Source organism: Spermophilus citellus, assembly GCF_964194105.1.
Source record: "Spermophilus citellus genome assembly, chromosome: 2".
NCBI lineage: Eukaryota > Metazoa > Chordata > Mammalia > Rodentia > Sciuridae > Spermophilus > Spermophilus citellus.
The window spans coordinates 134,386,298-134,401,353 of record NC_138183.1 but is presented as its reverse complement, the minus strand read 5'-3'; the positions used below and the strand labels follow the sequence as shown (position 1 = coordinate 134,401,353).

The following is a 15,056-nucleotide window of genomic DNA, read 5'->3' as shown; positions in this document are numbered from 1 at the left end:
CTTAATCTCTTGGTGCCTCAATTACCTAATGTGCAGAAAGGGTAAAATAATAGTGTTTACCTCACTGAGGTGTTGTGAGGACTGAATGAGCTAATAAGCGTGAAGTGCTAAGAGCAGTCTTGGAACCAGGAGAGCGCTCAATAAACTGTAGCCATTGTTAATATTAAGGGATTTTAGGCTGGTGAGGGACTTGGACAGATTGTGTTTAAGAAAGATCACATTGGCAATATTGAGAAGGGCGGATTCACGTGGGTCAGAGCAGATACAGGAAGCCGATTAAAACCTGTTGCTACATTGCAGGCGAGAAATGGTGGGGGCCTCCAGGCTGGGGTGGGGGTAGGAGTGAGACCCACTTTATATATATATATATATAAGATAACTGGTTAGAAGGACAAATCTTCAGGTGGGGTGAGAGGAATAATCTAGATGTAAGAGGGTAACAGGGAGGAAGGACTCCAAGGTTAAACCTTATGTACTGGGTGGATGGTAGTTGAAAACTATGATAGGGACAGGTCTACTTAGGGGTTGATCCCTCCCTTACTCTCTCTTGCTTGCTTCTTTCCATGTTGAGTTCCAGTATCTATGGTACATGTAGTCAAAGATATCTATTAGGAAATTGAACACACCCACTAGAGAACAAGGTTGGAGGTGGAAATGTGGTGGCCAGTAGCCCAGAATGGGGATGGAAACCACGAGGGTGTACGAGGTCACCCAGGGAGAGTGTGTAGAGGGAGAAGAGTGGTGGGCAAAGGCAGAATGTTGAGGAACATACATTTAAGGGATGAAGATGAGAAACCACAAAAGCAAAGAGAGTTAGGAGAACAATCTGGAAAGGGGGACATCCCTGAACCAAAGGTGTAGAATGCTCTGTGATTGGGTAGGGTCAGATGCAACAAGAACAAAATATCCAGGATGAGAAGGACTGAAAGAATATCCCTCGACTTTGTGGCTACCAAAGCCAAGGGCAGCCTGAGGAGAGAGGATTTGGTGGCAGGTCAGAGCAGAAGAGATTGTGAGGGGTGAATGGGAGGTGGGCAAGAGGTGGGGATGGATGTGTGTGGTCAAATCACTCCTGGACGGGGGCGATGAGCTGGTTGTCAACAACAAGTGAGCAAGCCCACCTGTGGGGCTTGAATTAGAATCTTCTGGAGAGATTTAATTCAGTCATTCAATTTTGCATTCAACGAATATTTATTGCACAATTGCTATGGATTTTAAAATGTGCAAGATGTAATTCAGTAATGAGTAGGTCCAATATAAAAGATAAGGCAAGGAAGTAAGTAGCTGTAGTGCAAAGCTGAAAACTATCATGGATGATGTGCTGTGAGTTTGGACAACAAAATATTGTCATTCTCTGGGGTGACCAGGAAATGCTTAATGGATAAGATGACTTTTGAGCTGAGTTTGAAGGAGGAATAGGGTTTTCATAAGAATCAGTGTAAGGCATTCCAAAAGATAATTGGTATATGCAAAGGTCCTGAGCCAGGTAAGTATATAGCATAGTTTGGGAACATGAAATACTCTAATTTCTTGAGACTCTGGGGTCATCACAGAGGTAGATTGTAATTGAGGCTGGAAAGTTGGATTGTGGACTTATCGTGGAAGTTCCCCACATCAGGTTTAGGAATTTGTACTTTATTCTATAGGCCTGGAGGAGCCATACATTTTTTTTTTGTTGTTGTTTGTGTGTTTTTAATGTAAAAGGTAGTAAGAGAAGACTTTGCAACTATGCATTAGAAGGATCTTGCTGACAAGATGTGTGGGGTAGATCAGAGAAGAGAGGAATGATTTGAGAGACTACTATGATTAGGAGTAAAACATAATGAAGAACTTAACAAGTGGGGAAAAAGAATGCAAATATGGAAGACATCTGTAAGAGTTTGACTGGTTGGGACTTAATATGTGCCTCTGTGGGAATGTGTTGAGTCTGGGCTAGTTCGGGGAGAAGGCGCAAGGTAGAAGGGGTGGTGAGGGAGAAATCAGTCAGGTTTATACAGCTTGGATGGTTGGAAGAGAAGTGACACCATTAATAGAAACAGTGAAGACTGAAAGGTAAGCAGTTAAGGGGGAAGAGGAGGCAAGTAACGCATTCTTTGGACGGTTGAGTTAAGGAGGGCTACAACTGAGAAACAGCCATTCCATAGGTGAACAGGAGTGCTCAGCCACCTCAGAGCAATGTCGCTGCAGTTGTGGGATCAGCCAGATTTCAGGGGGTCAGGAGAGAATGAGACATGAGGAGGTGATAGCTGTGAGCACAATTCAATCTTTCAAAAGTCTTGGGGGAGCTGGGGGGCATAGCTTCTGCCTGTGCATGCAGGAGTCCCTGGATCAGACTCTGGCACTGGGAAAAAAACATGCTTGTATGAATAAAATAACATCAATAATAAAACAAAACAAAAAATAGCAAATCAATAGTTTGGTGGTAAACGGGAAGGAAAGGGGTGATGAAAGGGATATAGTTCCAGAGGGCTAAGCATATGATTTAAGAATTAAATAATTCTGTACATTCATATTATTACTTATAAAGTAGTTAAGGTCTATTTTGTTACCGAATCTTTCCAAAGTTTCAGGGAGGCTGGGCAGGAGCTGTTACATCCACTTGACAGATGAAGAAACTGAGTCTCTGAAATACATAGGTCAGCAGGTGTCACAGGTGGGATTCCGCCTTTGGAGCAAGTGAGGCCTGTGGGTCCAGGGAGACTGTTGTAGATCCAGGTGGGTAGCCTGAGTAGGAGACATTGAAGATACACAACTGATGGTACCATAAGATGTCAGGTTGGCGTCCAGCAGGGGTCAACCTTGAGAAGGAGGAGGGGAGTTCTGCTTCTGGGGCAGGAGGAAAGGAGAAGGAGTTTGAAGACATAGCATGCTGAGGAAGAGAGGAAGGAAATAACGAAAACTCAGGAGACACAGAACCAAGGGACACTGAAAACACTCGACTGAAACCATCAAGAAGTATTCATAGAGCAACATGCCCAAAACCTCATTGAGGAGCGAGAGGGGCTGGAGGATGGAGGAACAGAGCCGTGGGCTGAGGGTTCCTGTATCTCTGGACAAAAGACATGGGTCATGGTAATCTTTGTGGGGGATAACTGAATGAGCAAGGGGGCAAAAGGGCTTCCCCTGGAAGGCCCTGAAAAAAGAAATCTTGAAGGTGGAGGGAGGATGTCCTATGCAACCCTCACACCAACCTAGTGTCATTCCTTGCCCTTACTCTCACCTCTGCATGATCTCTGCTGGGCCATTATTGCTCTTATTCTAACCTTGGCCAGGAAAAGAACCATCCTCAGTGTGGACGCTGACCATCACTTGCAGTGAAGCAAGGCGATGGTGGGGACCCGGACACAATGAACGCGGGGCAGGAGGGCATGGACCCTGGGTGGGTGCAGGAGAATGAAGATACGTGGTGAAGGTTCTGCTCGCCTGGCCAGAGAATGGAGGGACAGCTTCTCATACAGAAGGAGAATTCTAGAGATGCAACGGGGCCCTGTGGAACTTCTTAGTAACTTATTGGCAGTCCTGAATTTTGTTTTTTGGGTCAGAGGGGGTCTGGCTAAAACCAAAGCCACATTGACTGGAATTTCAGGAATCTGCTCTCCTTCCTCTAGGGAAGTTATCTTGCCCTTTAAGGAGGAGCCCATGCTGTTCCCAGGCCAAAGTTTGCATTTAGGGCACAGGAAGGTAATGATGCCTCACAGGCTCCTGGCTTTCCCTCTGCACCCGTGTGGGCTGGGACCTGTGTGTCACATGGCGCAGACCCAGCAGGCCATCCCTAACCACCTGTGGGAAGATGTGCAGGATAGGATTCTCCAAGGAAACCCTGTGGTCTTTGGCTGTGTCTCACTTAGGGTGATAAACTGCTTCTGTTTGTCTGGGATGGAGGATTTTCCTGGGACAGAAGAATTTACTGCTAAGGCCTGAAAAGTCCTAGACAAGCCAGAACAAGTTGGTCTCCCTAACTATCCCTACCTCCTACTTTTAGAAAAATGCAGAGTTCAGGGTCTCCAAATTCCTGGGCACAGCTTGAATTTTCTTCTGGGATGATAAATCCTATACTCAGGAAAATGGTAGCTATAGAAGGATCTGATGGCCTGGGTTAAAAAACCTGGTCACTTCCACAGTGTGCAAGTTTGGGTGAGTTACTTTATATTTCTGTGTCTCAGTTTCCCTACTGTGAGCTGGGGATAACAGTATCTATCTCCCAAGATCATGGTGAGGAATAAATGAGAGTGTTCATCAGTTAGGTGCCTAGCCCGGTACGGTACAGTAAGCGTTAGTTGACAGATTCTGCAAATGGAGAAGGTGAGGTTCATAAGCAGGACTAATTTATTCTGGGTCAAAATGACAGAATCAGAGACCAACAATAGACTTCAAGCTCTTGACTGCATCTTTCTACTTTGGAGTAGACAAGAGGTTTTCCATATGGCTGTTCCTGGGATAAGAGGGAAGGGCTTATTTTGATTTATTTGTTCATTCATTCATTCATACATTCAAGAATTATTTTTTGCATGCCTACTATGTGTCAAGTGCTGTTCCAGGATCTGGGGACATAACTGTCAACCACACACATAAATATTCAGCCCTCATGAATCTTGCATCCCGGCAGGGGAGATGCATAGTAAATGTCTGTGTAATATAATGCCAAGTACTAATAATTGCTTTGAAGGGGAAATAGCAGCTTGAGGTGGAAGAGCATGGCTGGGAGTGGACGTTATTCTATCAGGGAAGCTCACTCTGAGCTGAGCCCTGGAAGAAATCAACCTGGGTTTTCGGGGCCTCTGCTGCCTTCTGCAGCTCCCCACTCTGGCCCAGCTGCTCCTGGGTGGAGTCAGCTGCTCAGGAGAGACGCCAGTCCCTGGTTTGGGCCTAAGGAGTAGGTAGAAGGCAGCTGTTCTTATCAGCTGTCCTTCCACATTGCTGACCCCTCTGCTGATCTGAGTTTGGAGATGTGAGCTGCAGAATCCATATGGAGGGTCCGATTGCAGATGGAACTAATATGGACGGACTGCCCTGCCCTGCTTGGAAATCTCTACATGTGGGGACAAGTCACTGTGTATTCAGTTTCCTATATGCTTCTAGGTCTTTGGCATTGCCTTTTCCTTTAAGAAAAAAAAAAGTGCACCCTGTTTGGATTGCATGCTAAATGATTTATGAGCATTATTCTTCTCCGTTAGCTTTACCTGTAGGAGCTCCAGCCCTCACAATCCTATTCGTGTTGATTAAGTACATTTGAAAGCAAGAGGAGACTGTCTGAAATTGCTTCACAATACAGACTCACAGCTTCCCCTGGGCCCAGGAGAGATTCCTCAGCCTTCCTTTGAAAGACCTCCTTTGCAGCTGGTTAGGCAGGAGATCAGTTCAGAGACACAGAGCCAGTCTCGTGTGTGCTGAAGGAGGCAAGGGGAGAGTGTTCTTTCTGAAGCTGTAATCATGGGTTTGAGATCCTGGAATCTCCAGGCAGGGTGTCCTGCAGGAGTTTTCCTGGTTCTCTTGCACCCCCTCCTCATCCAGGTGTGACTGCACTTGGCTTGGCTCTTGCAGGTTGATGAATAGTCAGGAGGATAGACAATTGTTCCTAAAGTGTCAATCAGAGTTCAGAGTTGTCAGGGATCCCACTATATAGTGTTAGGGAGAGAGGGGAGCTTGGGAACATCACCACCAGCCCTTATATCCCTGGGCTAATGGGCAGCACATGTGCAGACAAAGCATGACCTGCCTGGTCCACCTCCAAGCTGAAGGTTCTCTCAACTGGTCTATAGCTGTGACAAGCCCGGTGGCCTTCCCAGTTCCTCCCAGGGCCCTGTCTATTTCTGTGATGGAGATTTTGTAGGTAGGTGGATAATTAATAGTCTAGACTGAGAACTTGGCCCAAATTAACCTAGAAAGTTGACTTCAATTGATTGCGTATGAGTTGGCCTCAGTTAATCTGGAAAGTAGACTTCAATAGATTCTGTTTCTCCTCCTCTCGCACCACAGTCAGGCCCAGGGCTCCCTCCCACAGATCTTTGGGTCAAAGATGAAATAGGAAAGTTTTCCCTGAATGCCTAGTCTAGCCAGAAAATTGTGTGAAGTTATCATCTCTTCCCTGCCTCTTTGCCCCGAGAGTGCCCCTCAGAGTTGTGCCAGTCTTTCAAATCTGGCACAACTGAAATTTCATTTCATTTCATTCTCTCTCTTCTTCAAAACGCTGTCATCCTTTGTGGCTTCCCTTCACATATGAACCCCAGGCTTCTCCACGCCTTCCACCCCTCCCTGCCCCTTTTGGGGCATCCTGGTCTCATGTCTGCTCCAGACACCAGACTGTGGACATTACTTGGCTCTAGTCTCACCATTTTGCCTGCTTATGGGGTGACTCTGAACACTAAAGGGTGTGCCGGGAGAATTGAGCACCCACTAAGTCCCTGACCCCCTTTTGGCTTTTGGTGTCTGTTTTCTTACTTCCTCAAGCCAACCTGGAGATGGTGTTACCCCCATCTGAGCAGATGAGACCCAAAGACACTGTCAATCACTCAGCTAGCAGCTTGCAGGAAGGAGATTCAAACCCAGTTCTGCCAAACCATAACATCCATGCTATGATGCCATCCTGTGTCAGGACCTGCCTGTGGGAGGGTGGCTTCCAGGAGAAATTGGAAGCAGGGTGACCTTCACACACTGCCACCTCCAAAGACCACCTGCGTACCACTTGAACCTATCAATTCACCACTAATAATATATTCCTCAGAGTAATCCCTCTTCTTGCTCTTTCCCTCTTATATTTTCTTTCTGTTTTGCAGTGCTGGCGATAGAACCCAGGACCTTGCCCATGCTAACCAAGTGCTCTACCATTGAGCTACAGCCAATCCTTTTTATTTTATTTGGAGATAGGGACTCACTGAATTGTCCAGGCTGGCCTCAAACCTGTGATCCTCCTGCCTCAGCCTTCCGAGTAGCTGGGATTGCAGGTGTGTGCCTCTGCATCTGGCCCTCCCTCTCTTTTCAATACACCTATTGGGGTGTTCATGTAGCAAGCATTAGCCTTGTCAGCCAAGCCAGGGAAAAATTTCTGATCTGTGTACCGGAAGGGCAGCTAATGCTTAAAAGGACAACAAGGAGAGGCTTGTCCACCTGACACAAATCTTATCCCCTTTGAGTGTTGGGTGCATTGGCCCCGTCTCTGTGCAAGTTGAGCCATGCTCTGGGGACAGCCCCAGCGATCTGCCTTCTGCTCTCTGAGCCCCTAGCCAGTTCCCACAGCCTCTGCCTGAGGGAGAGGGGATGCAGTTAGGCCTCCCCACCCCTTGCTTGCACTCAGACATGCCCCTCCCTTCCCTCTTCCCCTCCCCCTTCTCTGGCCTCCCCACCTTGATGTAGCTGGTTCAACCACCAAAGCTTCTGTCCACTCCAAGAGCCCCCTCTCTCTGGAGTGGCTCAAAAGGCCTTTTGAGTGGAGGAGCCAGCAGCAGCTTGTGGGCCTGGGAGGAGAGATTCCTGAGGGCCAGCAGGGTCAGGGACTGTGTATCTGGTGACTTCTGAATGCAAGCTCCAACAAAGAGAAATCTGTGGCAAGAGAGCCTCTGAGAAGGAAATAAAATCTCCATGAAAACAAACTTTTGTTGGAAGGTCTCTCTTCTTGTTTTGGCAGCAGTTGCTAAGTCCTGGAAGGGGAAGGCCTAGTCTTCCGGAGGAGTGCAGAGACTCTCAGATTGTCCAAATATCAGTTCCCTCCTAGAGGAGGCTTTGCCTCCCTCCAGGAAGGCAGTCCTGGGAGTGAGTGCTGTAGTCACAGGTTTTCTAATCAAGGCTAGACTGAGCAAGGAAAAGCTGGGGGTGGTGCACAGAGCGCTGGATTGTGATTTAGGAGACTCCACAGGCAGGGCTGTCTGCTGTGGTTCTGTGACTCAGCTGACCTGAGATCTCTTGGAGCCTTGCTTTTGTCATCTGTATAATGGATGTAACTTGCCCAAGGTCACTTGGCTAGAAGTGCGGGTCCCAGTGGAGGGTGGAAACCAGAGGATGAAAATTAAAGATCTTTGGAGGCATCATAATGCCACTGGAAAGATGCATGATTGTTTCTTTTTCTTCTTCCCAGGGCTAAGTGGAGCCCAATATGTGTCGGGTCCAGGCCTCTAAAGATTATTTCCTTTTGTCCTGTTTAGGGAAAAAAAATCCTTGAGGGTAGCTGTGGTACAGGGGACTTGGGAGTCATAGAGAGTGGTCAGGATTGGGTAAGGATTGGGTAAGTCTGGTGATGAGCTGTGCTTTTGGGTCTGTTTCTGACATGCTGCTTGACCTTAGGCAAGAGCTCCAGTCTCTGATCTTGTTTATCTTACCATAGACCATGTAAGATGAAATAAATCATTCTTGTCTCCACCCGAGGGGGAGAAGGAGAGATTAACTCAGGGGCAACCCTGGTGGGTGGAGGGGGTCTGAGAAACCTGGTTGGGGAGTTGGCAAGACTGGGAACAAAGCTCGTTCCTTACCTTGAGTCCCTATCCCCACTTCTTTCCAGGCTGGTGGCCAGGACTGCTGTTATTTCCTTCCAGAGGGTTGCTTTTATGGGAAGGTGAGTGTTCCCCATGCTCTGGACACCTTTGAAAAAGGAGTGACGCCTGGGCAATGCACCTCTCTCAGAGCTCTCTTTGGCTGGCAGAACAACAACACAGCGAGGTTTGGGCACAGAGAAGCCTGGCCCAATTAGCAAAGGTCCCTCCTCCCTCCCCTCTTCCCTCCACTGTCCTTTCCATGTCTTGCTGGGTCAGTCACCAGTCACAGGCTAATAACAGAGCCGGTGCAGCTGGTGTCACGAGGCTGATCTGAACTGCCTGCAACAGGGGGGCATTGTTAGAGGAGAGTTAATAGGTGAGGTCTCCCACCGCTGAGCACACGCGGAGTTCACATGGGGCGTCTTCAGGCTCAGAGGGCCAGGATGTGTGTGTGCGTGGAAGGAAGCAGGAGGCCAAGGCCGCTGCCTCCTCCTCCTCCTCCTCCTCCTCCTCCTCCTCCTCCTCCTCCTCCTCTTCCTTCCCTCAACACAGGCACATGCACGGCACATACATACACTCACATGTGTACACACAGAATCACGCAAGTTATAAACACAGGCACACACATGCACAGAGTAACACACACACACACACACAGACATGGAGTCATACACACAGGTATGTGTGCACACGTACCTCCCAAGGGGAACCTTCCCTTGATTTAGTTATTTTTGCCATTCTAAAGATGGAACCCAGGGCCTTGTGCATGCAACAAAACATATTCTCCACCACTGAGCTACACCCCCAGCCTCAAGAGCAACCATTTCTAAGACCTTCTCTCTTCACTCTCTCATTTGCCCCCTTCCCACCCCAGCTCTCCCCCTTCCACTCTCCTCCCTGGTCTCTTTATCCCACTGCGGCCGTGGTTAACAGTCCTGGAATTGCCAGGCCAGCTCTCACCCTGTGCAGTCTGGTGGCAACACGAGACTGAGAAAAGAACATGGTATGAGAGCCCCAAGAGCTGAGTTCAGATCTTGGCTCCTCAGCTTAACTGGCTCTTGGCCACAGAAACACTGGGCAGTTGTTTCACTCCTCTAAGCCTTACTTATCTGTAAAATCCAGCTGCAAGTAGCTTGTTTCCAGGTTGTGTGAGGAATGAGTGTGGTAACAGGCGTACGGAACCCAGCACAAGCCAGCATGCCTGAGGTGTCAGCGGATGTCCGCTCTTTCCTTTGCTCTCTGTGAATGTATTTCTGCTGTATGGTCTAGAAAAGAGCTCTCTTTGGCTGGCAGAACAACAACACAGCTAGGTTTGGGCACAGAGAAGCCTGGCTGAATTAGCAAAGGTCCCTCCTCCCTCCCCTCTTCCCTCCACTGTCCTTTCCATGTCTTGCCTGGTCAGTCACCAGTCACAGGCTAATAACAGAGCCGGTGCAGCTGTTTGGGCTGGAAAAGAGGCCCATCCTAGTGAAGAGCTTGGGGTCTTCCTTGCATGAACTTTGCCTCATTTGTCTAGGGGCTGATTTCAACCTGGGAGTGGGTGGAATATCATAGTTATCAATTGATAGAATATTTTTTATGCAAGAGAATTTCACTCACCTTTGCAAGAGGTTGTCCACCTCTTTCTCACAAATAAGGAAGCTGGACCGGTGTGGTGGCATGTGCCTATAATCCCAGAGACTCAGGAGACTGAGACAGGAGGACAGTAAACCTCAGCAACTTAGCAAGGCCCTAAGCAATTTAGGGAGACCCTGTCTCAAAATAAAAAATGAAAAGGGCTGGTCATGTGGCTCCATGGTTATGTGCCTCTGGTTTCAATCCCCAGTATCAAAACAACAACAAAAACAAAGCAAGCAAACAAATAAACAACAAAAAACAAGGAAGCTGAGGCCCAGAGGGGTTAAGGAATTTGAGTTCACACAGCTACTGAGCGGCCAGGAGCCCCGCCCCTTACCTTGACTTTCTGTTGCACTAGATGCTCCGGGGTCCCTAGCATGAATTCCTGCATCATCACCTTCAGCCACTGTAACAATACCTGAGACAATCAACTTATAAAGAGAAAAGTTTTATTTTGGCTCCTAGTTTTTGAGGTTTTAGTCCATGAGCAGGTGGGCCTGTTGCTTTTCGGCCTGTTGAGAGCTAGCACAACCTGGTGGCAGTACCTGGTGGGGCAAAGCTGCTTACCTCACGGCTCAGAAGTGAAAGAGAGCAAGAGGAAAGGGCTGGGGAAGACACCTGGGAAGACACTTTTAACATATGGGCCTTGGGGACATTCTAGATCCAAATGGTGGCACCTGCCTAAGGGAGATGGTACTATTTTGTTTGGTGATTCAATAAATGGCCTGCTTTTTCTTTGGAGAGCAGATACATTTGGAGGAGGCCTTTCTTTTATCGTCTTTCTAAAGTGACTTGGACTTGAGTGGAAGGCTTTGGTTCTGAGGAACTGAGCTGCAGGAGGCTGAGGGGCATCTGTAGGAACAAACAGGATGAGAATGAGGAGCTCCGTTCAGATTCGTGCACACAGGTGAACACCTACCCTGGGCAGGGTCCTGAGCGAGGAGGTGGGAATGCAGAAGTGAATATGACCTTGTCTTGCCTTCAGGAGCTCATGGGGAAGTGAGTCCAGGCAAGTAGACAGAGGTATGGACAGAGATTTGTGTAGCTCTGGAAGTAAATGATGCAAGGCCACTATGGGGTAAGGACAGGGACCTGGTCTCCAATTGCTTGGAGGGGTGATGCCAGAACAGTTTGTCTTGAGTATTGGTCAGGAGAGGGAGGACAAGGACCCTCCAAGGAGGAAGAATAGAATGATCAACAATAGGAGGTGTGAACATGGAAAGCAGGAGTGGGCAGGGACAGGTTGAGTACAAAAGGCATGTGCTCTGAGCACGGTGGGCACGGATCAGAGGGGGACCAGACCTTTTTAAGAAGGGCATCCAAGGTGTGTATCTGTTACACTTAGGGCTGTTCTCCCCAATATACAAAGAACTCCTAAAAATCAACAACAAAAATACAACCTAGTTGGGTAGAGTGGCACATGCTTGTAATCCCACCTACTGGGGAGGCTGAGACAGGAGGATGGAAAATTTGAGGCCATTCTGGGCAATTTAGCAAGACCTTGTTTCAAAATTAAAAAAAAAAATTTAAAAAGAGCTGAAGGTATAGTTTAGTGGTACAATGCTTGGGCTTAACCTCCAGTGCAGCAAAAACAGAACACACACACACACACACACACACACACACACACACACACAACCCAATATGGAAAAATAGTCCAAGAATATGAGGGGACTATTCACAGGAAAAAAAAATACAAACGGCTGTTAACATATGAAAAGATGTTTAACCCTGCACATGATGAGGACAACACAAATTAAAAGTACCCAGAGATTTCACTATTCCTTCACTTTTTTTAATAGACAGAAATTCAAAAAGTTTTCACATTATATTGGCAAACCCCTTCAGAAGTGGCCTGCCTCCCAGTGTAAATAAGTGTAGCCCCTTTTGGTGGGCAATTGGCGGTATCTATTAAAAAATGATGAATCACAAGTCTTTTGACTGAGAATTTTACATTTTACATTGGAGAACTGATCCTAAAGATATGCTTGCACATCTATGAAATGATCCCCACTCCCCTCTTGGTACTGGAGATTGAACCCAGGGTCTTGGTGATGCTAGGTAAGTGTTCTACCTCTGAGCTACACTCCCAGCCTGTGAAATCACATATGTATAAGTATGTCCTTTGTAATCTTACTTGTAATAGCAAGAGCTTGGAAAGAACCCAAATGTCTATTAATTGGGGTCCAATTAATTAGATTATCAAATATCCTGATAATGAAATAGTATGCATTTATAAGAAAAACAAGGAAGTTTCCTGTTAGGCATATGGAAAGATCTCCAAAATATGTGTGAAAAATAAAAATCCTACCAAAGAGCTGAAGACAAGGGGGAAAATGAGAATCTATGTTTATATTTGCTTGGATAGGTGGGAGACAGGAATGGGAGGGGACATTTCAGTGTACACCTTTTGATTTTTGAAGCATATTACATATTATGTTTTTCAAACCAATACAAAACAAGAAACACTGCAAAATTCCACAAAAGGTCTGGGGCTGAATTCTGCCAAGAGCTGCTGATTTTCAATCCCTTGCTCAGAATTTTATAGAGACTGTGGAGATGGAAGGGGATACACTTGAGGAATATTGGGGGGTGGAGAGGCAAAATCCCTAAGGGTTGGGTGTGGGAGTGAGAGGAGACCGAGGCCTCAGAGGACTGAGTCTCCATGGCTCCTAGAATTGGTACCCATTCTGCCTTGGGAAGACTAGAGAGCAGCATGTTGGGGAACAGGAGGGGACTTCAGGTCACGGGGCAATCCGCCCTGGAGAATTGTCTCACCTCCTGTGCTCAGTCTCTGCAGTTCTCTAATCTCTCCTTTTTTGGTCATGACCTTGTCCTGTTTCTCCATCTATCTGCAAAGGCAGTATTTCTGGTGACCAAAGCAGAGGGTGCATTCCTCTGAAGTTTCATTTTCGCTAAATTCTGACCAACAGGCTCCTAGTTTGCTGGTGGCATTCCTTCTGCCAGTGCAGCCCCTCAGGTATGAAACCAGGGCAGGTGTTGAGTCTGAAGGTGCCTCCAGGCAGCTGCCTGAGCCCAGGGCCTTCCAGGGAGTAGGCACTAAGAGTTCACAGCACTAGGGACAGGAAGGAGCCCCGAAGGTGGACACAACAGCCAGAAATCTACATTCCCCTCTGGGTCAGTGTGTCCTGGAGAGAGGGCAGGACTTGGGACTCCATTCTGTTCTTTTTTGCTCAGAGCTCTGGGGCTGTAAGCCTGAGCTGGGGCATCCCAGATGATGGCCTGTGTCTCCCATGTGAGTGTCCATCCATGGCCACCCTGGCACTGATGGCAATGGGAAAAGTGGAGAAGAGGAAGCCCAGTGAGAGGAACTCTGTTCAATATGAACACATGATGTGTGGCAATCCCTGTGATAAGTGCAGTGGGATGGCATGTGTGTTTGGGACACATGTATTCCTGCTGGTGAGAACAGCAGTCCCCTCAGCTTCCTGCCCTGCTCAGGCTCATCTGCAGAGTTGGGATCCAGGATGAAAAACGAACTGGACAGCTACAGGCAGCCACGCTGTTTGGTGTTGGAGTTATGAGCTGGCATGTGAAATACGGCCATACTCTTGGTTTTACTTGTAGCTGGAAAGGATTAGAAGACAATTAATAAATCATTTAGTGCCCTGAGTTTAAGTAACTTATTATTATGGGCTGCATATATTTATTATGCTTCACTGAGCAACACTGGCACATTTCCTTTGACTGTCACACAATTTGTATGCAATTTGTTTCCGAAGGGTTTTTTTTTTTTAATGCATCCATAAATTATTAACCTGCATTCTTCAGGACAGATTGCCAGAATCCCAACCCCTCCCCCACCATCCCCTGGGTCTTACAAAAACTTTCTGTTCCCAAATGATGGGAGTATCCTGTCCTGCAGTCAGCATCCATGGGGTTGGAGATAGCTGAGGAGTCATGGGTGCTCTCCCTGGGTTGGGCACCTGAGGCAGATCCAACAAGTCTGACAGACACCGGTTTTGGGGTGATTGGCTGGTGCTTGGAGAGGCATCAAAATCCTGCCTTTCAAAATTGTGATGAAAATAAAAGAAATCCAGAGGTAGGTAAACTTGGCTTTTGAGTCAAACTGGGAACTGGGTTGACTTGGAGCTACAAGATTTCAAACACTGATGGCCCCAACTGGGCATTGTTGTAAATGAGGAAGCCCAAAGGGCCAAGGGCCACGCTGAGCCCAGTGCCCCTTATCCTCCCTAATCTCCCCTAGCTGTGAACCCCCACCCACCCCCACACCCAGGCCTTTCTTTGGAAGATTTTTCTCCACATTTTTTTTCCCCCCAGGCCCAAGGCTGTGTTGTCTTTTGTATTTTTCTGGTTGGAGCAGTTTGAAGTCTTTTGTGATGTGACATTTTTTCACTGAATCCTGGATAATTATAGCCCCCTCCTCATGAATTCTGAATTCTCATTTAAGTACCCAGGGCCTGGGTTAAAGGACAGTCTGGCGGGCTTACCCTTTCTTATCCCAAATGCCTTTTCTAACATCTGCAAACATGCATGTGTTGAGCTTATTATGTGTCATACATGCACCTGGTGCGTGGTGTGTGTGTGAGTGTTTGTATGTGTGTGCATCTCATCAAAAGACCTCCCAGTCTTCGTTGCTTCCTGCATTGTTGGGTGACCCTGCACCCACAGCATCAATGCCTGTTGAATGAGTAAACCATCTAGGAACGAATGTGAGCAACTTCCAAAAGCACAAGGCAGCCTCCAGGAAGAACCAGCATCCTGGAACCATCACAGAGCTGCAGTTGGTGTCTTTCAGATGGCTAAGGTGCCCCAAGGACAATTTACACGCTATGCCAGCGGACAGCCTCTCATCCTCCTAATCAGTTGACTCCTGGATTGCCTTGTGGGTCCTCACCTTGGCCAAACCCCCAGGCCCTTGGTTTGCCTCTGGAGAAGCCCAAGCCCCCTGTATTAATCAGCTGAGGCCCAAGACATCAGATAACAGGCTGTTAG

The 15,056-nt window shown here is 47.5% G+C and overlaps 1 protein-coding gene across 8 annotated transcripts in view; it reads left to right on the top strand.

Annotated features, from left to right (window-relative positions):
- Positions 1 to 15,056, top strand: part of PKNOX2 (PBX/knotted 1 homeobox 2) — a 267,831-nt gene that overhangs the window by 40,455 nt on the left and 212,320 nt on the right. For 4 of the 8 annotated variants that reach the window (XM_081261563.1, XM_081261557.1, XM_081261561.1 and 1 more), the window contains exon 2: positions 8,489 to 8,542. The exons of 3 other annotated variants lie outside the window; for them this stretch is intronic. The gene's annotated coding sequence lies outside the window, so the exon portion shown is untranslated. Of the gene's footprint in view, positions 1 to 6,790; positions 6,942 to 8,488; positions 8,543 to 15,056 lie in introns of those variants that run through there. One more of the 8 variants, XM_081261556.1, reaches the window with a different exon arrangement.